Below are 24,549 nucleotides of genomic sequence, written 5' to 3'. Positions count from 1 at the left end.
GCAGTGAAAGCAGAGTTTTACCCACTGGACCACTAGGGAAGTTTCCCCATTTCAAAATCCCTAATTTTTGAAGGAGCTTCACATTTTCATCTTGCACTGAACCCTACCAGCTATGTAGAGAGGAGTCCTGTTGCTAGCAATCTAGAGATATTAGCCCTCAGAGAATTCTTTAAACCCTAGGGGAACATGGCCAGAGAGTTTGAGGAAGTGTTCCAGAATTAGACACAGACTATCATCAGCGTTTCCAGGGTCAGAGCTAAAGGGGTCTGTCCCTCACTGGCAAGCCAACCCTTCCCAGGCCCGTTCCCGCCTGCCTCTGACCAATGGCTCCACATCACAGCATCTGGAATGCGGCCAGAAAATTCTTCAGCTCTCTACAAGAGGATGAGGACGTTCTTGACTTTTGCAGAGTTAAACACTTGGAGAAACTTCAGGAAGAAAGCACTTGGTGCAAGGTTAAGCTAGCTGGCCCACCAGTCCTGCAAATTTTCATTTCCACGATTCTTAGCATGTTTATTCTCTTCTTGCCAGTGGCCAAAGGACACGTTTAAATGTCTTATTTCCTCCAGGGAGCCTGGAGAGAAGCAACCAGCACCTAATACAGGAAATCGTGAAGAGATTTAACACAGGCTCCTGTATAACTTCCCTTCCCCCAGCCTCCGCCTCCACCTCCAGCCACACTGAGTCTGTCGGCTTCTTCCTGCAACAGAGACTAGACGGCAGTTCACCTCTGCTCCCTGAGGTCCCTGTGAGTCCAAGGAGCTGGAGTCTGGTCTCGGGAAAACCCCACTCTCCCACGGCTGATATTGAACCAGAGGCGCTTCAGTGCCACCTTCCCAAAGTGGTTCTTTGGGGGCTTTCCAATACAGGATTAAATTTCAGAAGCCTGCAAAGCACAGAAGAGAAAGGTGGGTTCCTGTAAGGATTTTTTTTGTCTTGTTGACTGTGAACCAGGCTGTTCTGAATTGCGTGTCCACATGGCTTTTCTCATAGGCTGTGTGTTTTCAACCTGTGTATCTGGTTGAGGCTTATTCATTTATAGGAATGTGGAAGGAAAAGAGTGAGAGGGGAGAAGACCTTTGGGGATTTTGAATTTGTGCATCTTTGGATAAAGAATGCCGCCCCGCAGAGTACCTAGAACACGGAGCTGAGTCTTCTTCCCTTTGGAGAGAAATCTCACGAGAAGTTGCATTTGGAGGCTTCAATATAAAGTTAAAAAGTTTACCACCTGCCTTTCCTTTACAGCAATATAAGCCCCTCCTTAGATTTTTCTTTTGTTAGTCCTTTCTGAGTTTTGTTCCTTTCAGTTAAAGATGTCCTAGGGGATTTTCTGACACAAGTATAAATAGGTGTTTCTAATTTGGGGTGCTATTGAGTTATAAGAAATAAACAAGCACTGTGTTCAGGATCTGGTGGACTGCCGTGTTGTTTTCCAGAACTTGCTGTGAATCAATTGTTCTTCCTGAAGCTTCCTGAAGCTAGATGCAAGTGCCTCTCAAGTGATGGCTGAGAAAGCTAATTTTATTTGCTCTCTTGTGATTATCGTCTACAGGATCCTGTTTCCCTTGTTGTTGTTTAGTCACTAAGTCATGTCCAACTCTTCGCCACCCCATGGAGGGTAGCCTGCCAGGCTCCTCTGTCCGTGGGATTTCCCAGGAAAGAATACTGGAGTGGGTTGCCATTTCCCTCTCTAGAGGATCTTCCCGACCCAGGGATTGAACTCTTGTCTCCTGCATTGGCACGCAGATTCTTTACCAGTGAGCCACCTGGGAAGCCTTGCTTCCTTTAGCTGGTTGCTTTTTCAGTCCTTACTGGGGCTTGAGATGATGTGTCCACTGAGACCCAAAGCGGGGGTTGAGGTGGGGGGCGGTTGGTCAAGGTTTATTCAAATAACACTACACACAGCATGTTTCTATGATTTTTTTTTGCCTCTTATGTTTTTATTGTTTCATTTTTGTCCTCATAAGCAACTCTTTCTCTAGGAGAAATATTTTATAGTAAGTCCATAAAATATCAGTCAACTTACACCTGTTTATTTGAACGTTGACAGTTCTTTCCCTTACAGCTCTTTTCTTTCCTGAACTTTATTTCTTTCAGATGCTGAAAATTTCTTGCCACTTTTGCATTTCACCCCAGCCACAGTCTCCTTCCATTCTGTTCTCCATACTCTGCTATAGGGTTCTTGGGAAAATGCAATTCTGATAATGTCACTTTTCAGTGAAATACTTCCTTTGCACCCCACTGCTTTTAGCCTTGCTTCCTATAAGGTTGTCCAGGGACTGGCTGCCTCAGGACAAGCTGCAAGGGCAGCTTGTTAGAGATGCTAGTTTTCCATCCCCTCCCAGATTGACAGAATCTGCATTTTAACCAGGTCCCTGTGTAGTTCACATGCACTAAAGTTTGTGAAGCCCCAGCTTAAACTCTGATCATTATCATCCTGCCAGCCTCACCTCTCACTCCTGACTTTCCAGCTGTATCCAGTACCTTATAAATACGTGAGGGCTCTGCTGCCTGCCAGTGTCTAGGTGTGCAGTTCTCTCTGTCCCCAATAACTTCATTCATCTTTTCCACCCAACTGCTCATTGCAGGCTGATTCTCCACCCGCCTCATCCAGTCCACCTTATACTAAGTGCGCCTCAAGTCTGTGATTTTATGGCACTTACCAAAATGCTTCTGCCATAGCCCTTAGTACATTAAATGATGGTTGCTAGGTTTATTTTCATCCTTGAGGAGTTACTGGTCATTGATTTCTGAATGCATAATCCTTGAACCAATGCCAGATACATAGCTTGTACTCAGTGTTTTTGAATTCATGAATGAATGGATGGATGGACCCATGAATGGATACATTGTCCCAAGAACCCCATATCTTCAGACTGAGATCTTGAGTTTGGAGTTTTCCAAGGAGATTGCCAATCTCTATGACATTTTCCCACACTCTCCTTTATGAAATTTGCTGGATTCTTTTCTTCACCACATATTTTGAGTACCTCCCATGTGCTATACCTTTTTGAATCTTTTTTTTTTTTTAATTTCACCATGAATAGCTTCTCCTGGGAGGTGTTTCTCTATCAATGCCCCCATTCTCCACCACTCCATTCTCCGACTCTCCAAGACGGAGACTTACTCATTTTTCAGCAAATATGTATCGAACACCTTTCCCACACCAGTTCCAGTGTTACTCTCAAGGAATATGATGCCCGAAGACAGAGATGTGAGTCCTGCCTCCATGTAGTTGCCCACAGAGAGGGTGTGTTTTTTTATTTTCCTTGAGCTTGCTGCTTCTCAAAAAGCCTGAAGGAAAACTGGAAGCCTCATCTCTAACCAAAGCTGGCACATCCAAGTAAAGACAGCAGGAGTTCGAAGGCAGAGTGATTTAGTAGAAAGAAAGTTGGGCTGTGTTTCAGCATCTGATTTAGTCCATTACGTGCAACTCCCTTGCCAAGTGACCTTGTTGGGTGGGGCCACATCCATCTTGTGGACCTGGATTTTCTCAACTGGTGAACAAGACAGAGAGCAATAAAGAAAAAAAGCCCCTGTCTTCAAGAGCGAACAGAGAAGATACTATCCAGGGACCCTATGCACTCAGGTCTGTCATGTCACCGGAGGACTTGAAAAGCAGGGCTCGGTTGTTCCCTGGGTCAGACTGGCAAAGAGGAGATCTTAAGGGAGTCATTTCATATGCCCAGGGCTTAGCCATTACATTGTCCTTGTCACCTTCCACGGAACACAACGAGGCAGTGGCTTCCAGGGAGCAGCGCCCTGCAGCTTTGAGGAGTCCGCTTGGCATTCGCTGCTGGGTGGAGAGCTGGTTTGAAGTAGGGCAGGCGAGGAGGGAGGTAGTGTCATCCTCAGGCAATCTCTGCTTCTGGAAAACAGCCAGGAGAAGAGAAGGAAGTAGCTCCACCAAGTAGTGCGCGAAAAATCCAGGAACCTATGAGACACGGAACAAAGAAGACATCCCGGACCCCAGCTGCGTGCGGCATGGCTGCGAGGACTTCCGTCCTGATTGCATTGGGTTTTTTCTAGTTTGTGTTCATTTCACCCAGAATCAGAGGTTGGGAGCCAGCCTTGGTTTCCTTTGTCCCCAAGCTTTGTACCTGCGTGGAGTGCATACACAGCTGGGAGGAAACAAATGCTTTCTATTTGTTCTCCAGACACAACCACCAGGCTTAGGCTGCAACAGACTCTTTAGGCTTTTGCAAGGGACCACCCTTCCCCTGTCTGAGCCTTCCCTTCCTGCTCCATCATTGTGTGAAGCTTCCAAATGAAATGCCTTCCAGACATCCTGAGTTCCTTCTTGATTCCTATTCCTTGAGCATCTCTTTGCCTCAACATTTCCTGCACAACCAACCTTGCCACCTAGCAGGCAAAGTATTTTCTGCCGGTCATTTCCTAGCCTCTCAAGTTAGCATTACACCTTGTAGCGACAGAAAAAAGAGGTTCGCCTGCGTGAGGCGTCGTGGGCCTGTTGTGGGTCTCGGGATGTGTCTGAGATCAAGCTCGCCTGTACCGGATGAACATTTTTTTTTTTTCATCAAAGGCATAGAGTGGGCTTAGAAAGAGGCAGACCCACTTCTGAATCCTCCATCTGCCACTTCCTTTAATAGGTGGTTATATATTGAGTCTTAGATTTCTTTCTGAAAATGCAGATATTTACCAAGCAAGGTAGTAAAGATTAGTCATTTATAAAGTACCGAATATGTTGCCTCAAAAAATAGATCAGATCTCAAAAGAGGAAGCTAACCAAGATGGTGAAAATGATTAAAAAAAAAAAGTCATGTGCAGAATAGTTGAAGGAACCAGGGGATATTTGGAGTAAGAAGTAACTCTTGTAGTCCACGAAAGTTAAAGTGTTAGCCACTTAGTTGTGTCCATCTTTTTGCGACCTCACTGACTGTAGCCCGCCAGGCTCCTCTGTCCATGGAATTCTCCAGGCAAGAACACTGGAGTGGGTTGCCATTCCCTTCTCCAAGGGATTTTCTTAATCCAGGGATCGAACCCAGGTCTCCTGCATTGCAGGCAGATTCTTTACCATTTGAGTCACTGGGGAAGCCCCGTAGCCCATGAATGCTGCCTTCAAATATTTAAAGGTGGTTGTGTGTGGGAAAAGTGGTCAACATGAGTGGAAATTATAAGGTAAAAAGTCTTAGCTCAATGTACAGAACGATTTACCCACCATCAGAATTGTCTAAGCTGGGTAAGCTGCCTTGTGGCAGGGTGAACGCCCTGTTCTGGGCAGTATTCCAGGACCCTGGAAGCACGGCCGGGATGTTCCCAAAGGGATGCCTGCACTGGGTGGAGTGTGGGTGATGACCTCAAGGTCTTTCCCGCTCAAATCTCCTAAGAGCCTTGTGATATCAGGGTTCAAGTCCAAGCCACCAAATAAAGGTATCCAAAAAAAAATGATCAGGCTACAGATTGCCTGAGGCTGCCTTTTGACTAGCTAGCCCTACCCATCGTCTGTGATGCTTTTTAAATAGGTTCTTTGCAGCAACAATCAAAAGGTTCGACTTCCAGGAAAAAGAAAAAAAGAAAGGAGAACAATGAGATGGGAAAAGTTCACTCCAAACCACTCTTCTTGGGTTACTCTTCAACTAGATTGTGGGTTACTCCTTGTGTTACAAACAGGTTTCTATTTGATGGCAAATTGCCACATTTTAGGATATTTTCAACTGCACTGGGGTCAGGCAAGTAATAGCAAGACTCAAATCTTTGTCCTTGATTTCTGTTCTATCTATAAAACAAAAGCACAGCAATATAACTATGTATTCTTTGTCATCCAGAAATCTGATTTTTTTTAAAATTTTTATTTTTAATTGGAGGATAGTTGCTTTACAACATTGTATTGGTTTCTGCCATACAACAAGGTGAATCCACTGGAAGTATGGCTATTACTGTATCCCCTCCCGTTTGAGCCTCCCTCCCACCCCTCTAAATCATCCTGGAGCACTGGCTGAGCTGTATGCACTACACAGCAACTTCCCACTAGCTATCTATTTTACACACGGTAGAGCTACTCTCTCAATTCATCCCACCCTCTCTTTCCCCCTGCTGGGTCCACAAGTCCATTCTCTATGCCAGAAATCTAATTTTAAGAAGTGCAAAGTAAAGTAATGCCATCTTCTAAATTGCAGGGATTGTAAGTGAAGTATTTCCCTTTGGGGGGAAGAGGAGAACTGGCTGTAGCTGGCTGTCTGCTCTAAGTTCACCAACCATTATTTTCCACCCACCTTTCCTTTTCTGCTAAGTGAGCCGCATGATAACAACTTTCTGCCAGCTAAGGACCTGGAGACTTTTATGAAAAGCAGAATTTAGCTTAGGCAGAGAGGGACCTGTACTCAGCATCCACTGCTCCCTAGGATGTTTTGCTCATACTTCATCCTTCTAGGACTCAGAAGAACGTTCTGGTCTTGTCATTTTTATCCCTCACATCTTTCCGCAGTCGCTTGGGCAGCATCTTGGCATGCTTTTCGTTTTAGCAGTCTTTGTTTTGAAATCTCAGGGAAAAGAAACTGTTGTTCTTTCAACAGAAGCGGACATCAACAGATGATGTGTTTTGTCAAATCAAAACAAAACTACAGTATATTTTATTTTCCAGGTTTACCTAGGTTTCTTGAAAACAATTTTTAAAAATCCTTTTGAAATATAATCAACTATGCAGGACAAAAATCAGAGAAATCCATGCAGAGCAGCATGTTTATTTTTAGATGCACATTAGCAAGCAGCACAGCATAGCAAAGCGACTGTCTAACGTCCAAACTAAGGCCCTGGGAATTTCCTCTAACAAGCCTGCGCTTCCGCGCATTGTTACAGTACAAAGGGCCGTGTGGGGCCTGAGTGCAGGGCTCCGGGTGACCCCGCCCACCGTGAAATCTGGAACCTGTCATTCCTTAAGTTTACATGGTCCTCAGGGCCGGGGTCACTGTGCAGGTCGCCCCGGCAGCTCTGGGCACATTCAAATGAGTAGATGTGTATGCTTATTTCATCTAAAAATATCTCAGAGACCACTGATGGCGTTTCAGAAACAAAGGTTCAGCTTTCTATTTTTGGCTGTGGATCTCCTCAATCCTCACCCTTGCGGTGAAGTGGACTCTGGTCTAGCCCAGAAATGGGGCTAACTCTGGGTTAGATTACAATTAATAAAGTGGTTTTAAAGCATATTATATATATATATTTTATTTTAATCATAGATGCCTATACACACAGCCCCAACAGACACACACACATACACACACACACACACACACACACACACACGAAAAGAAATCTGACACCTGAACCACCTAGATCTTTCATATTATTCTAGATTAGTTTCTGATTCTTGATTTATCTGCAAAATGGATGCAACAAACCTCACATCCTATAAGTTTGAGGAGAAATAACATGCAGCATTACAAATAAACCGACCCAAACTAGACTCCCACTTAAAGTTTTGTATTTTGGCCCTAATATACTTTAAGTTGACTCTAAGAAACTATTGTCAGAAGCTCGGTTAGTGCTGGGTTAGTCGGTGGAAAGTCTTCTCTCTAAAGTGACATACAATTTGTTGTGTTTAGTTGCTAAGTCATGTCCACCTCTTTTGCCAGCCCACGGACTGTAGCCCACCAGGTTCCTCTGTGCATGGAGTTCTCCAGGCAAAGAATACTGAGGCGGGTTCCCATTTGCTCCTCCAGGGGATCTTCCCTACCCAGTGATGGAACACACATCTCCTGCATTGGCAAGCAGATTCTTTACCACCGAGCCACCTGGGTAGCCCTCTTGTAAGAATATTTGCCATCAAGTCTCCAGGGGTTTTTGTTGTTTGGAGGGTCTGTGTGTTTTGCTTTTGTTTTGTTTTGGTTTGGCTTTTTGCCCTTGCAGAGGAAGAGTCCTCATTTGTTACTAAATGGACACACTATGCTTGGAGAGTTTTCAGGCCTTGGTCAGTCTCTCCCCACCCCGGGGAAGGTGAAGGCTGCCAAGCTCAGGGCTGTGTCGGGGATTACCAGCGAAGAGGAAGAGTGGGTCTCAGATTTGCAAGCAGGGGTCCATACCTGCCCTGTGGGGTCTACTGTCTGCATCCCAGCAGCCGCCTGTGAGGATGGGGTCCGGCATGATCAGACACCCCGGGGGACCTGCACAGAGAAACGCCAGCCCTGAGCCCGGATGAGATGGCTGGGCTTTTTAGGCAGGTGGACGGCCAGGCCACCTCTGGGCCCACAGATGCAGGAAAAGGTGTTCTAGTCCTTTGGTGAAAAATGTGCAAATGTTAGTAAAAAACGCCTTTATGGATTGTTTTGTTTGCAAGTGTTTATTATCAGACACTCCTCAGGGGTTCACAGGGCAGGTCGCGAATGTCCGAAGTAGGGCCTGGGAATTTCCTTCCACCAAAGCTGTGCTTCCTCTCTTTGTTACTCCTCAAAGGACAAGTGGAAGCATTGCTCGAGAGCCTTACTTAACCCTTTCTTCTGTCCGCCTGCCCCATCGCAGACAAATCCATTTGTCAGCCTTTGAAGAAGTAGAAAAATTGCAGACTTGGATTGTGTGGGGACACCCACAGGTGCATATGCAGACAGGCTTGAATATATGTGTGTGTATATGTGTGTATATATGTATATGTATTTATGTGTATATGTGTGTGTATATGTTTGTATATATGTGTGTGTGAATGTGTATATGTGTGTATATGTGTATGTACGTGTATATGTATATGTTTGTGTATATACATGTATATGTCTGTATATATGTGTGTGTGTTTGTATATATGTGTGTATATGTGTGTGTATGCATATGTATGTGTATATACAAGTGTGTGTGTATTAGTCGAGAGGAGATAGATAATAAAGCATAAAACTTACTTCTTTTTTAAAACCTTTTTCTTTTTTATTGGAGTATAGCTGATTAACAGTGTTGTGATAGTGTCAGGGGGACAGCAAAGGGACTCAGCCATCATATACATGTATCTATTCTCCCACAAACCCCCCTCCCATCCAGGCTGCCACACAACACTGAGGAGAGTTTCCTGCGCTGCACAGTAAGTCCTTGTTGGTTATCCATTTAAAATATAGCACTGTGTACTTGTCCATCCCAAACTCCCTAATTACCTCTTCCCCCAACCTTCCCCCTCCAACCATAATAAAACTTGCTTCTTTTTTAAAATTCTCTTTCAGTATTACTACATACACCCAGTCGTTGTTCAGACCAGACAAAATTTCTACTTTATTTACCAAAACATACTTTCATAGTAAAAATGCTCACCCAATTTTAGCTCCCTACCCCCAGAGCAGGCCCCTCCTAGGATAATGGCTGTTATTCCCCTTTGGAGTCGGTAAAATGAGTGGAAACATCTTTCATGAACCAAGTTCTTTATGGAGCATAGGTCACCTGCCTGAACTCCACTAGGGACCAAGGGAAAGCAGAAGTTCTGCCTGTGAGAAAGTTCAAGCCCGTCTGATGTATTTATACCTGTATGCGATACATACACGCATGCCTTGTAGTGAGAGTACAAAGCAGTCAGGGAACTGTGTGATCCAAGTCCAGGAAGATCAGAAGAGGAACTCAAGCCCTTGTGTAGCCAGAGATGCTATTATGATACCCAGACACATTTTTCTGGTGACTCCACTGCCCTCACCTCTACAAGCACCAACACAGCCAAGTACACGCACACAGACTCACATACACACACGGGGGACACACAATTCACTCTCAGGAGACAGCTCTGCCATCTCAGAGGAAATTGCCTCTCAACCCCAGTTTCACAAAAGTTCCTTCTTCCACATCCATCTCTTCTCATTCTTTTCCTGCCTCCAAGGAAAAGACAGGCCTTTGCTGCATCCAGAGCTTGGCTTTAACCCCATCTTATCTCCCAATAGGCTTTTCAGATGGCACAGTGGTAAAGAACCTGCCTGCGAAGGCAGGAAACACAGGAGATAAGGGTTTGATCCCTGGATCGAGAAGATCCCCTGGAGAAGGAAATGGCAACCCACTCTAGTATTCTTGCCTGAAGAATCCCATGGACAGAGGAGCCTGGTGAGCTTATAGTCCATGGGGTCACAAAGAGTCAGACATGACTGAGAACACACACACACACTCACCCTCCCAATGGCATCACTACCTCACTACACGCTCCTCTGATTGGCTCCTCCCACTGTCATTTAAACCTGCGTAGGACCATCTCGTGGCAGAACCTTTACTGACCACGCAGCTACTCTTCATCTTCCCTTCCTCCTCACCATGAAATGCAAGAAAGAACTGTTGATGTTCACGTCCTGTGTCATAATTAACTACTCAACCAGCAAACGACTCTGTTCTGTCTCCTCATCTTCATGACTTCCAAGACTCTCTGAGACCTTCATGCCTCCAAGCCCACCTCACTGCCTTGTCTACAGCATGTGACCTTGTGGACGACACCCTCTGTGCTCTCCTCCTGCCTTCTGGGGTTCCAGAGTCTCCGAGTGTCTAACTACTCAGTTTTCTTTGCAGGTTCCTTTCACCTACTGTTCCTGCCACTCCCCAATGGCCACGATCTGGACCACCTTCCTTTCTCCATCTCCATCACCCCCCTGCTGAAATTCACCTCTCTGTCCAGAGTTCTCTTTTCTCCCTTCTCTGTTAAGTAAACTATTGATCATCCAAGGGCTCAGGCACTCACTCCATGTTCGACTCTTTGTGACCCCACGGACTGTAGCCTGCCAGGCTTCTCAGTCCATGGAATTCTCTAGGCAAGAATACTGGAGGTCTTCCCAACCCAGGAATCGAACCTGCGTCTCTTGCATTTCCTGCCTTGGCAGGCAGATTCTATACCACTAGCACCACCTGGGAAGCCCTCATTGATCATCCAAGTCTGCCTGAAATGCCACTAGATTACTTCCTTTTTACATGTCTCTCCATCCATGAGCTGACTTGTCCTCCAGGCATCCTCTCAACCCTTCCTTATAGTGCCTTTCGTATTTGTATTCTCAGTAATTGTTCCCATACACTTATTTCCTAGAACATAGAGATGCTTCCTCATTCATCTTTGTATTCCTCATCCCCAGCACAGCTCCTGGCACATTGGGTTTTTCACTAAATTATAAACAGTGGAGAATGTCAAAGGGTCATTTAACAGACACTTTAGTGAACTTGTCCCTAAGTTAAATGACAGTAAACGTAAATGGCTTTACTCTCTGGAGATAAATGGTATTAGTAAATTTTTATTTAGATATATATTTAAATTTTAAAAGTGCAAAAATTATATTTGAATGTAATTTTTAAAGTTAAACAACCCACATTTAGACTACTAACAATATTTCACTTTTCTTCAAGATGGAAGTTAGAATCCTGAGCACCTCCTATTTGAGTGTTCAGCCTCTGTTTAAAAGCAGAAAGGAATGACAATTTGGATTTCATGTCGGATTAAATTTCCCTCAGAGAGAATGTCTGAATGTGTCATGAATGACGCTGAATTTTCATGCACCTGAAGTGGGGTTGCCATGGTGGAGCAGGGCTAATATTTTGCCAAGGTTTTGCCACTTCACTATGCAGCTGGCATTACGTAAAATTTCCCCAGCTGCACCTGCAGGTCTTTTGAAGCCACGGAGATGGATTTGCTGAATTGTTTGAAGGAGAACCAGGGGCAGCCCAGGAGAATCAGCCTTATCACTGAGTCAGTACCAAATCTACTCAAGGTCCTGTCTCCCAGGAGCTCAAATGCACGGGTGGGTCTCAGAAGGTGGGGCCAGAGACTCATCCAACTCTGGGTGGTGATAGTATTCTACCTCCTCTCTGGGGCTATGAGGAGGAAACATAGGAACTGCTATTTATGTTGAAAAATGTCATTCCTTTAAATCTCTACATTAGGTTTTTGTAATAATGCATGTAAAATATTAGTACAAAAGAGCAGGAAACGGCAGGTAAAATATGAGCCATAGGTAGCATGGTTTGTCCAAGTATGGTTGAGAGATGGCTGGAGCACTGGTCAACATGCAGATTGCCAGGCTCTACCTAGATCTATGAAATCAAGGAGGAATGTGGGGCAAGAAGCAGGAAGTAGAGTTGAGCTGGGGAATCCACATTTTTTTAACCAGCACTTTAGATGGTTCCTCTGAAGTCTGATGGACATTTTATTATGCATCAATAACAATATATAGGAAACACCTGGCAACCTGTGTTTAGAAAAGTGTCTACACTGGGCAGGTCGTGCAATGGTAAAGAATCTGCCTGCCAATTCAGGAGATGCAAGAGATGCTGGCTCCATCTTTGGGTCAGGAAGGTCCCCTGGAGGAGGGCATGGCAACCCATCCTAGTATTCTTGCCTGGAAAATCCCAGGGACAGAGAAGTCTGAAAGGCTACAGTCCACGGGGTTGGAAAAAGTCAGACACGTCTGAGAGCACACATGTGTGTGCACACTGGGCACCCCGACCTTCTGTGCACCCCACTGGGGAGCTTAATGGTTTTGCCATCGGGGCTCATCTTTGATGCAGTATGCTTCCTGATGAATGTGTGGCCCTTTCGTGGGCTCCAGGTTTGGAAGAGAATCCTGTACCGTTCTGTAGCATCCTTCACACTGTCATTTTTAACAATTTGTGTGTTTATGTCTTGTCAGCTTGTCTCAGCATGATATATTATAGAAGCAAGAGCTGGATTTAGGATTTGGATCTACCCCAGATTCTTCCATTTCTTTGATCGCCAATCTATGTCATTTTTAAATGAGACTTGACAAGTTGATTAACCTTTCCAAGCTTCCCTTTCTCAAGCGGGAATAGCTAACTGGCTCCTAGCTTATTGTGAAAATTAAACATCATGCACACAGTTTTTTTAAAGGCACTCAGCACAGACCCTGTGACAGAGTGGATTCTCAGCAAGAGAGAGCAATTGAAAATAACAACAAATGAACAAGCTCCCACTGCATAGCACAGAAGACTGTATTCAATATTCTATGATAAACTATAATGGAAAAGCATATTTTAAAAAGAATGTCTATGTATATATGTAAATATATGTATAACTGAATCACTTTGCTGTACAACAGAAATTAACAGACCATTATAAATCAACTATATTTCAGTAAAAAAATAACAACAAAAGTTTCATCAACACCAACCACTCAGGAAAAGAGATTAAGTAATTTGTCCAAACTTACTTAGCCAGTAAGTGGTAGAACAAGGACGTAAACCAAGGTAGCCAGGTGCCACAGCCCATGTCCTCAATATTTTATAGCAATCCTAGTAATGTGCAACCTGGGGAGTCATTATCAACAAACAGGAAATGAGCACCAGACTATAGTGTGTTATGTGCCAGGATATAGCGGTAGACAAATAAGGCCCTTCCTTGGACATGAGGGTGGGGCCAGGAAAATTAGAGGATAGAAGAAGAGCTCACAGATCTTTTTAATGCAGTTCAGGAAATGCCTTGATGGAGGCAAGTGAGAGGCAGAGGTGTACACACAACTAGGAGTTAAAGCAGCTTCTTGCCTGGAATGACGTTGACTTGGGCCTTGAAAGACAATGGGCATTAGACCAGTGAAAATAGGGGAAGAAGGCAGTTCTAGGCAGAGGCTGGAGAACACGCTGCTGGCAGGGCACAGAAGAGGGTCAGAGAGGGGAGAGTAAGAAGAGAAGAAAGTGATGGAGAAAAGTGAAGCTGGGAGGGTAGGCAGAAGCCCTAATGATTCAGGGTTTTAGCTGAAGACAATTGTATGTCAAGCTTCCCAGGTGGCTCAGTGGTAAAGAATCTGCCTGCCAATGCAGGAGATGCCGGTCAATCCTGGGTTGGGAAGATCCCTGGAGAAGGAAATGACAACACACTCCAGTATTCTCACCTGGGAGATCTCATGGACAGAGGGGCCTGATAGGCTACTGTCCATGGGGTCACAAAAGAGTCGAACACAACTGAAGCAACTAAACAGCAACAGCAAATTGTATGTCACTTTAGAGAGAGGAGAGACTTTCCGTCAACTAACCCAGCAGCTGTCTCTCTGCCAGTGTTTCTCTAAATTTAGACACAGCTTCTGATTCTACTGGCCTGGACCTGGAGACCAGACACCAGTACTTTCGCAAACTGAGAAGCACTATGGTAAAAGAGTCATTTTATATCTCAGTGATTATGAAGCTTTCTTGTGCCTCAGAATCACCCCCTGCACATTTTTAAAGCACTGATATCTGGGTCTACTCCCAGAGTTTTAGATTCTGCAGGTCTGGAGTGGGCTCAAAAATTTGCATTTTTAGGAAGTTCCCTGGCAGTCCAGTGGTTGGGACTCTGCACAAAAAAGCGTTTGCATTTCAAGCAAGTACCTAGGGAGTGTTAAAGCTGCCAATCTTCAGCACTTTACAGAGGAGAATCTCGGGGTGTGAAGCCAGGAACTTAGGCAACAGTACTTAGGTGATTCTTAAGCTGCTGATTTGAAAATTCCTGGGAGGAGGAATCACTTAAATCTCTTGTCTTCTTTGCTCTAATGCTTCTTTAACTTTTAAATGTTGCCATAGTGTAAGAAAATCAAAGCCAAATATTCCTGATATTCTGGGTCATTTTGCCCTATGCTGCTGTGCTGTGCTCAGCTGTGCCTGACTCTGCGACTCCATGGACCGTAGGCCACCAGGCTCCTCTGTCCATTGGATTCTCCAGGCAAGAATACTGGAGTGGGTTGCTGTTCCCTTCTTCAGGAGATCTTTCCTCTCCAGGGATCAAACCTGTGTCTCCTGCGTTGCAGGCAGATTCTTTACTACTGAGCCACCTAAGAAGCCCTCGTTTATGCTCTGTAAGTGGTCAAAATATGGTGACTTGGAGGGTTCTTCGGAATTTTAAAAATCCAAAATTTGAAACGTTTGTTTGCCAAGCAGGAAGTTTGTTTGCAAAGCAGGAAGTCACTTGCTGCAGAGCAAACACTCAGGTGGAGGGCATGCCCGCTCCGAGGCTTTAGATGTGCGACTTTTGAGCAAGTTTCTCTCCATTTTTAGAACAGCTTGAATCTGAGTCTCCATGGAAAGGGCTGTGAATGTAGAAATGTGAGATGGGTGTCTTTGTGTGTGGTCAACCAGCTAAGGCAGGAAGAGGCTGGGAAACCCAAAGGCAATGAGAACAAGAAAAGTGAGGGCTTCCCTGGTGACTCAGATGGTAAACAATCTGCCTGCTAATAAGACTCAGGAGACTCGGGTTTGATCCCTGGGTCAGGAAGATCCCCTGGAGAAGGGAATGGCAACCTACTCCAGTATTCTTGTCTGGAGAATTCCATGGACAGAAGAGCCTGGCGGGCTATGGTCTATGGAGTCACAAAGAGTCGGACGTGACTGAGCGAGTAACACTTGACTTTTAAAAACCAAATCCTACCCAAACTACCTTTTTTAAATGTCATGGCCACAAACTAAATTTCTCACACCAAAGATTTGAAGAAAAATATTTGTAGCCAAAATAGCTAGTGACCAAATTAAAAATCTTTAATACCAGTGAGTAATGAATCAAAATAAGGCTCCCAGGAACAGAAATAATTACAAATCATAAAAAAGCAAGTTGCAGTGAGGGTTTTATTACCAATCTGGTGTCTTACGTTCCTCTCTCTGGAGTATTGAAATGCAAACACTTTTCTCAGTATCTGGAAGCATCTGGAAATCTTCATTCATCCAAAGAGGATTCAGCTCCATTAACTATCTCTATTTCATAAAGAACAAATGGACTAACTGTATGCTTGAAGGTTTTCCAATACTGCAATTTTCCAATTTTTGACCTTTGTTTACTAGGAAAATGAATTAATGGAGTTCCCCCATTCCTTGGGGGCTTCCCTTGTAGCTCAGCTGGTAAAGAATTTGCCTGCAACGCAGGAGACCCTGGTTTGATTCCTGGGTCCAGAAGATCCCCTGGAGAAGAGACAGGCTACCCACTCCAGTATTCTTGGGCTTCTTTGGTGGCTCAGATGGTAAAGAATCCACCTGCAATGCATGAGACGTGGGTTTGACCCCTGGGTTAGGAAGATCCTCTGGAGGGGGGCATGGCAACCCACTCCAGTATTCTTGCATGGAGAATCCCCATGGATAGAGGAGCATGGCAGGCTACAGTCCATGGGATCACAAAGAGTCAGACACGACGCAGCTACTAAGCACAGCACCCATTTCTTATCCTCACAATATATTCAACCTCTGATGTAAGTTACTTATGAATTTTAAAACAATGAGTTCAAAGGGAAGCTACTAAAAATAACTGAAGTGAACTATGATTGTATGAAAAGGAAATCAACAGAAAACTACTTTCATTGAGTCCGAGAAACAATAAACTTTTATTGACTCCCTCTTTCCCCTCCATTTGTTTAATTTGCACATACAGATTTTAGTGGAAACCTCCAGGCACACCAGTTTGGTTGCCTAGTTACTTTGTGCCTCTGCGAGCTCACAGGCAGTGGGGTGCCTTCACATTTCCTGATGTTCCCCCCCAACACTTTTGAACCCACCTGGGTTCCAGTCCCAGCTCAGCCCTCAGTTCAGTTCAGTTCAGTTGCTCAGTCATGTCCGACTCTTTGTGACCCCATGTACTGCAGCACACCAGGCCTCACTGTCCATCACTAACTCCCGGAGTTTACTCAAACTCATGTCCACTGGTGATGCCATCCAATCATCTCATTCTCTGTCATCCCCTTCTCCTCCTGGCTTCAATCTTTCCCAGCATCAGGGTCTTTTTAAATTAGTTAATTCTTCACATCAGGAGGCCAAAGTATTGGAGTTTCAGCTTCAGCATCAGTCCTCCCAATGAATATTCAGGACTGATTTCCTTTAGGATGGACTGGTGGGCTCTCCTTGCTGTTCAAGAGACTCTCAAGAGTCTTCTCCAACACCATGGTTCAAAAGCATCAATTCTTCAGTGCTCAGCTTTATAGTCTAACTCTCACATCCATACATGACTACTGGAAAAACCATAGCTTTGACTGGATGGACCTTTGTTGGCAAAGTAATGTCTCTGCTTTTTAATATGCTGTCTAGGTTGGTCATAAGTTTTCTTCCAAGAATAAGCATCTTTTAATTTAATTCAGCCCTGCTTGTGTTCAATCCAGATGCCTTGAGCTTGCCCATATAGCTGACCCTGTTTACTCGTGATTCCTACCCATAGGAAAGAATCGCTAGTTAAAGGAGGAAACAGTGAGTCTCTTTTGCTTTGATGATGTCTGAAAAAAAAAGGTGAATCACAGGGGGGAAGATAAGGGCCCCTGTGAAGACCTTTGTGGTGGAACATGGTAGGTGGTCTCTAGGACGGCACTTCTCAGAGTGTAATTTGCACAAGAGTCACCTAGAGAATTTGTTAATGATTCTGGACTCCACCCTGAGATTCTGGTGAGAAGGCTTGAGAGTCCCCATCATTGAACCTCATGAGCTTATTAAGCATTCTCCCCATGAGAATCATCCAGTCCAGGTGCTGATCGGTTCCCACCAGGAGGTTCCCTCTTATGGTATGAAGAGCAGTGGGCCCCAAGGTCTCACCACTGGCTTTGAGGTGAAGGAGAGGAGAAAGCTTCCCTCGACCTCTTAGAGTCACTGGCTCTGTCTGAAACTTGGACTGACAAAGGCAGGTGAGCAGGAGGAAAGTATACACATTTATTTAATACGTTTCCCATGACGATGACTCCTTTATGAAGAAGTGAAGACCTAAAGAGACAGTTAAACCTGAGTGTTTCTTCTGTGGTAGGGCTGGTGAAGAGTGGTGAGTGGAGGAAGGCTAAGGAAGGACAGAGTGGGAGGAAGTGTAGGGAACTGGCGAAAGCTTAGCAAGCTTAGCAAGTCCTCTTTGCTCAGATTCTTCTCAGCATCCCTGGGGCAGAGAGAGGGCACGTCTCACATGAAGGTCCTATGATCTGCTTCAGAGTGGAAGGGCAAGGGAAGATCAGGGAGACTTTCCTGCTTCTGCCATTTTCCCAAACTCTCACACTCCAAATCCCAAGATGCCGTATTTGGGGGGACACTGTCCTGAACTCCATCAGAGAGCAACCCACCTCCCGTGGCCTCATCCCACCACTTCCCTTTTTGATGGCAGCCTCCAAAGTGGCTCATTATCACTGGCCACCTAAATGCCTGATAGAACAGAAGTTACAAAAATATACAAGCACCAGTCAACAGGTGGTAGGGTCTAAGGCCAGCAGAAAGCAGGGCAAGAGAGGAAGATGCTTTGAAGACATCCTGAGTATTGTCTTTCTAGTAAGAAGTTTCAAAAACAAGCATTGGAATTAGTTCTGCAGGGAAAGAAGTGCCTGGGTTTCCCAAACACACAAAATTTAATTATAAATCATATTGACTCACAAACTACATGACGTAGAAAACATGTCTGGTTGTTGGTAATGGAGGATCACCTTGGAACTAGGATGGTAACTGGAGGAGTGCATTTCGCTTGAAAAGTTGGGATACACATTTGAAGGGTGGAGGGTGATAGGTTGACCTGCTTTGATTAATACGGATAAGAAAAATTGAGGATCCAGTGGAAAACCCAATAATAAGAGATTTGAACCAGTGAGGCTGGGGACGGATGGCACAAGGGTTGGAAAGGGGATTTGGGGAATGTTAGAAAGAGTAATGTGATGCCACCTCATCAACACACATGGACACACACACACACTCTTTATTACTTTTATGTTTCTGCATAGCATGTTTGCCCATCTGATAGATAACTTATGTGTTTATTTATTGTCAAAATTACTGTATCTGTCAAGGCCACACCAGGAAAGAAACCACACTCTCAAAGGTTCATTGAAAAGGTGTAGGCTTTTAGTCAACAGGAGATTTGCAGCACCGGGAAGCCCTTGATCACCTCCTGTAGGGCAGGAAAGGGTCAGAGGTTGGGGTGGGGTGTCAGAGAAGCCTGGCAAGACCTGTGGCTGTGGAAGAGGGGGTTCCCCAGAATCTGTGGCTGAGGATGGAGCAATGCAGCCACTGCCAAACTGTAGCCCAGCGAGGAGGGAGGGCAGCAGATCCCCAGCGCTGCTTTCCTCCCATCCTACCATCTCCTGCTGGGATCTCCTGCTCTCCCAGATGACGAGGTGCTACAGGGTGTGGAGTGGATCCCTCGGTGCACAAAGCCAGGCAGAGAAGGGTGGGGATGGACCGGGAGTCCAGCCAGCAAGCTCTTTCAGCTGGAATGAAGCTCCTCGGGGACAGTTGTGTTCATTACCGCTTATCTCTAGGGTCTCCGTTAGTGTCTGGTGTGCAGGTTTTTAACAACATCTGGTGAAGGAATGAATGATGCATGGCTTGGAAGAAGAGGCCTGGCATCTGATTAGACACATATTATACTAGTAAGTTATCCAGAAGCCCACTTGGCCCACTTCTAAGTCTTGCTTTGTGAGAAGACAGACGTGATTCACAGTACCCCATGGGTCACCATGCTGTACATCCAGCAGCACGACCACAGGTTCACGCTCCAGTGTCTACAGATGCTAGGACCACAGGAGGGGCTCACCCCCCAGCTAACTGCCCCAGACAGGACAGAAAGGCTTTTGGACATGGGCTGCTCTGGTTATTCCATTCTCATGGAGTCAGAGGCTCTGAGACCAAGCATTCCAGACTGGCAGTAAAATGGGGATGAAAATCATTCATCCCTCCCAGAAACATGAAGCTTGGCTGGGCGCTGACCCACCGTCTGGCATGGTGTAAACACTTAGCAGTAGCTGTAAGGATTGTTTCACATCTCTGCTCCTGAGAGAGGCATGGGGCCTGCGGCAGAGGCTCTGTTTTCCGTGCTGGATCCTTGATCAGGCAGAGGGTCAGGGAGAACAGGACAGCTCGTCCCAGAGGAGGCTCCGCCCCATCCCCATGCAGGGCTTCCTGCTTCCTTCCTTCAGAGTTCAGTGGAGCGAAACTGGTTTCCCTTCTGACTTCCGGGTCAGTGCCACAGGCACACTTTTTTTTCTCCAGGTGGCCTGGGGATGCTTAGAAAGAGACTGTGCCATTCTTCCTTCTTCAGGGTCAGGGAGATGTTTCCAGATGGAGATGAGACGAGAAGCAGGTAAGGGACTCCTGGAAGATGAGCTTCCCTTGGAGAAGATGGGCATTACCTTAGAGTCTGGGGATTCAAGTGGACTTCCTTTGCCAGAGAGTCTCCTCCACTTCTGTTTGCTGGTGCCAAATCCTTCCTCCAGCCCTTTGGGTCTGTATTTCTAATAGCACCACTCCAAGCTAAAGCAGAAGAGGCTAATAAAGACAGGATAGGTGACCCTCTAATACCAGTCTCCTGTAGTTGTGAGACAAGTTTACAAGACACTCTGGAATCCAGCACACAAAGGTGGGTGGTGGGGAGAGGTTCCTCTGGGTTGCAGGCAATAAGGTGGTACATGTCTGGGGAGAATTTAAGATCAATAATGAAACAAACTAAAAGTCTTTAAAAAACAAAAATGAGCACTGTGAAGTGGCAATTCCAAACAATGTCTGACAAAATGCTCTTCCTAAAAAAATCGTTTGTTGGTTTAAGTTCTCTATAATTACTATTATCACAGGCAAGTTTCCGTAATAGAATCTAAGCTCCTAGTTACCATATTTGTATTATCTTTTGATGAAGATTGTGTTCTGCATAGAAGTTAATTCAGAAAACTCTGTCATATACTGGCTCCTGGCACACAGGGACTTTGCTAAATATGCTGGTTCCAAGAATAAGTTCCTCATGGTTTGGAACTGTCTGAGGTTGCTCCAAGTGTGTCTGCGTGTGTGTTAGTCACTCAGTGATGTCCGACTCCTTGCTACCCCGTGGATGGTAGACCACCAGGCTCCCCTGTCCACGGGATTTCCCAAGCAAGAATACTGGAGTGGGTTGCCATTTCCTTCTCCAGAGGACCTTTGCATCTCCTGCATTGCAGGCAGATTCTTTATCATCTGAGCCACCAGGGAAGCCCCCCGGCAAGTGTCTCTATCCCCTTGCATTTGTACAGTACGCTGCCCTGTATACTGCTATGCACGGTCTGCCCCTACATTTGAACAGCAGGCTAAACATAAGCCAAATTAGCATGGTAATTGTATACACAAATAAACTGGGCAGCAGTTGCTTCAATTCTGTCATTTTGTGGGACTTCACAGAATTTTTACTTGTGTTTAAAATTTAAAACAGCAAAGGAGAGTACTACTTGCACAGTGTCCTCATTTTGTTTGACAAATACAGGTGTTAGCTCACACCAAAATGTTTTACTGAGAATTAATGTTTCCGTGAATTTTTTTTTCTTTAGCTGTTCTAAATCTAAAAACTTAACCAAGAAAATAAGGGTTATTACTGAAAATAATGTTCTCATATAAAAGAGGGGAAGGTTAATAAAAGATCTGTTCCAGATGTCAAATATGCTAGAGGCTTCCATGGTCCAGGATTATGAGTGCAGGTTGCTGCCTTATTCAATCTGAATTTACAGTGCAGAGGAGTGTGTGTATGTGTGTGTGATAAAGGTGTACATATGCAGGTCTGTACCTGTGTGTATGTGTGCATTCATGGGCTTAGGGAATACACACATGTATTTTCTTTGTCATTACATAATTCTTGGGAAAGTTTATGATGTCAATCATAAAAGGATACTTAAATATTGCTCTTAGTACACATAAATATCCCTAGACAGGCATTTGATGTATAAGGTGGTCCTGGCACTTAGGAAGGGACAATATGGGAGAATTACTGATGGAGGTCACTGACCCGAGGGCCGGAGGTCACTGATAAGAGTTCCCTTACTTAGTGAGGGTCTGTGCGCTTAGTCACTCAGTCATGTCCAACTCTTTGCAATCCCATGGACTGGTATGTAGCCTGCCAGGCTTCTCTGTCCATGGGGATTCTCCAGGCAAGAATACTGGAGTGGGTAGCCTATCCCATCTCCTGGGGATCTTCCTGACTCAGGAATCAAACCAGGGTCTCCTGCATTGCAGACAGAACAGCTGAGCTACCAGGGAAGCCCTTAGTGAGGGTCTAGAAGGTTCAAATAAAGAAGTTATATATGTGAACATCCCACTGGATAAAGCACAAAGACCAGATCCTTCTGGCCATAAATAAGATGGAAAAGGGAAGAACAGTTGAGGAATTCAAGAAAACACTAAAAATATATGTGGTTTTCCCCCAGTTAATGTTCCAGGTCAGACAAGGCAAACGGAAGGGGTGGGTCCTGGAGTAATCATATTGTTAAAAGGTAGCTGTGTTTTGTGTACTATGCATCAACGCTAAAAATAGTTCAGTGGTCCCAAGAGGCTGGCTTTGAATTATGGAGGGTGATGTAGTTAGGAAAGGTCTTGAACTTGGAAACTTGGACTCATTGTTCTGGCCTAGGTTGTGGAGTTGGAGGGGGCTGGGCAACCTCCATGCAGTGCAGCAACCCCTTGCTCCATGCTGGGTCGTGGCCCAGGGGCATAGCGCCACTGTGAACACTTTCCCTTCATCTCTTAACTCCGTCTGCCCCTGAAACACTCAGTACAGGCTAGAACCCAGGACAACTAAACTTTGGGTTTGCCAGCCTGATCACCAAGCACACTGGCAGGTCAGACAGACTCTCAGAGTTTGCCATCATGGCATGAAATGGAACAGAGGAGTTTCCAAAGAGATAGCTTATGCATGACTTAGATTTCAGGAGGCAGAGAATTCCCTCAACCTCTGGGTAGGGCACTCGAAAAACGAATGCTTTTCCCAATATTAAAACAGATAAGTTGCTTTGAACAGGAGCTGGTTTATTGAGTAATATGTGTAATATCTGGTATGTGCCCTTCCATTTCCTTCAAAAGCGATTCACTTCCGGTAAAATAACAAGTGGTGTTCGCGGTCTAATGATGGACTAATCGCGCTAATGACGGACTAGCTTGTTCCCCCAAGGCTCAGTCATGAGCCATCTGCACTCCACATCTCTGGGCTTTTAAAAGCACATTCTTCCTGCTCCCCAAGGAGCTGAAGTTCAGAAATGTTGATGGATTACCATTTGTGCTTCATTTTCCATCTTCATCACTCTTCCCCCCATTTTATGCTTCTCCCCCTGGAGCTTATTTTAGGCCCTTCTTGGAGCTGGATTTGAGAGCCATTGTTGTTCACAGACACAGGCATCAGCCCAACCTTTTCCGACTTCTTTCAGAAACAAACGCTGTCATTGTGCCTGACATAATATGTATTCTTGAAAGAGCGTTTTAAAAAGAATATATCATGGCTCCGAAGAACTGAGGGAAGTGGAGGTGGAGAGACCCGACTGTTAGATGTGAAGCAGCCTTGGAGCAGGGATTCAGATGGAAGGCAAGAGGTGTCCCTTGGGGTCAGCCAGCTTACCACAGGGATGGCCTTCGCTGGTTGACCAGAAGGTGATGCTGACCGAGTAATGTTACCCTTGTATTGCAGGTCTTGGGAAATTTATTGAGTGTCTCCTATGTGCTGAGGATTTCTAACTTTACCTTAAAAGTTGTTTTCTGTCTTTGGCTAAGATGGTGGAGTATCTCCTGCCCACCACCAACTGCCTCCCTGCTCCCCGCCCACCCCGGTCCGCATAGGGGGCTCCTGCAGCCTTATAAATGAGTGGGGGATCTTGGTGGGCATGGTGCGTAAGCAGTCAAAACCACTCCGTGTCTATGCCCTTGAAAATACTGGATTCTCCTGACAGTGTATAATCCTAGTCCTTGGAAAGGGATGAACCCATAAAATAAAATCTCCCCTTGATTCATTTGACGATCAGAAAAATATTCATTGAATACATACCATCTTCCTTGTCACAGTTACTTATTATTTTGGTACATATTTTCTTTTATAAGCTTACCTTCAAATTAGTCATTTTTAACTAATAATTTTTTTAAAAACTAATAGCTAAAAAGTAGATTTTAAAGGATCAGTTCTCAAGAATTCAATTTTTTTTCTTAAATACATTAAGTTTCATGGACACCACTTGAATGAAATTCAGGGGTGGTGTCCACAAAATTGAAAGGGAAAAAAGTCTTTATTTTTTATTAACACCTAATTGCCATATAGGATTTCCTTTAATTAGGAAGCTAAGTGACAAGCCACAGCCACAGTAACAGTACATATGACTTTGTCACCAAGCAATGTCATTACTGTGTTGCAGACCCTCAAAAATCTAGTTTATTCCCATCTCTTCATAAAGTGTGTGATAGTTATTAAACCTGTCTCATCAAAACTTTTAATTGAATAGATTAAGAAAGAAGCAAATATGTTACTGAATCACATTATTTTAATATTTTAACAACCATATTCCAGTATTATTATTTTGCCTTGTAATACTATTTATTTGTTTTATGCATTTAAAAACATTATTCTGAGAAAGAATCTTAGACTTCACCAGATAGCCAAAAGGGTCCAGGGCACAAATTCTGATTTCAAATCTTATTTTAATAGTCCTTTCAGCCAGGGCCAGGGAGATACAAGCTCTTTTAGTCTATGTCTAGAGATATCTTTTTCTTAAGATTTTTTTTTTTTTTTGACATGGACCATTTAAAAAGTAGTTAGTGAACTTGTTACAATATTGCTTCTGTCTTATATTTTGGTTTTTTTGCCATGAGGCATGTGGGACGTAAGCTCCCTGACCAGGGATTGAACCCACACCCCTTGCATTGGAAGGGCAAGTCTTAACCACTGGACCACCTAAGAAATATCTTTATTTTGCCCTCACCAATGAAGGTTTT

At 44.6% G+C, this 24,549-nt stretch overlaps 1 protein-coding gene across 4 annotated transcripts in view; it reads left to right on the top strand.

Annotated features, from left to right (window-relative positions):
• The first annotated feature begins 727 nt into the window (after positions 1-727).
• Positions 728-24,549, top strand: part of ADGRF5 (adhesion G protein-coupled receptor F5) — a 113,102-nt gene continuing 89,280 nt past the window's right edge. For all 4 annotated transcript variants that reach the window (XM_068961034.1, XM_068961032.1, XM_068961033.1 and 1 more), the window contains exon 1: positions 728-908. The gene's annotated coding sequence lies outside the window, so the exon portion shown is untranslated. The remainder of the gene's footprint in view (positions 909-24,549) is intronic.

Source organism: Capricornis sumatraensis, chromosome 22 (genome assembly GCF_032405125.1).
Source record: "Capricornis sumatraensis isolate serow.1 chromosome 22, serow.2, whole genome shotgun sequence".
Lineage (NCBI taxonomy): Eukaryota > Metazoa > Chordata > Mammalia > Artiodactyla > Bovidae > Capricornis > Capricornis sumatraensis.
The sequence above is the reverse complement of the archived record's forward strand: the minus strand, read 5'-3'. Positions and strand labels throughout refer to the sequence as shown.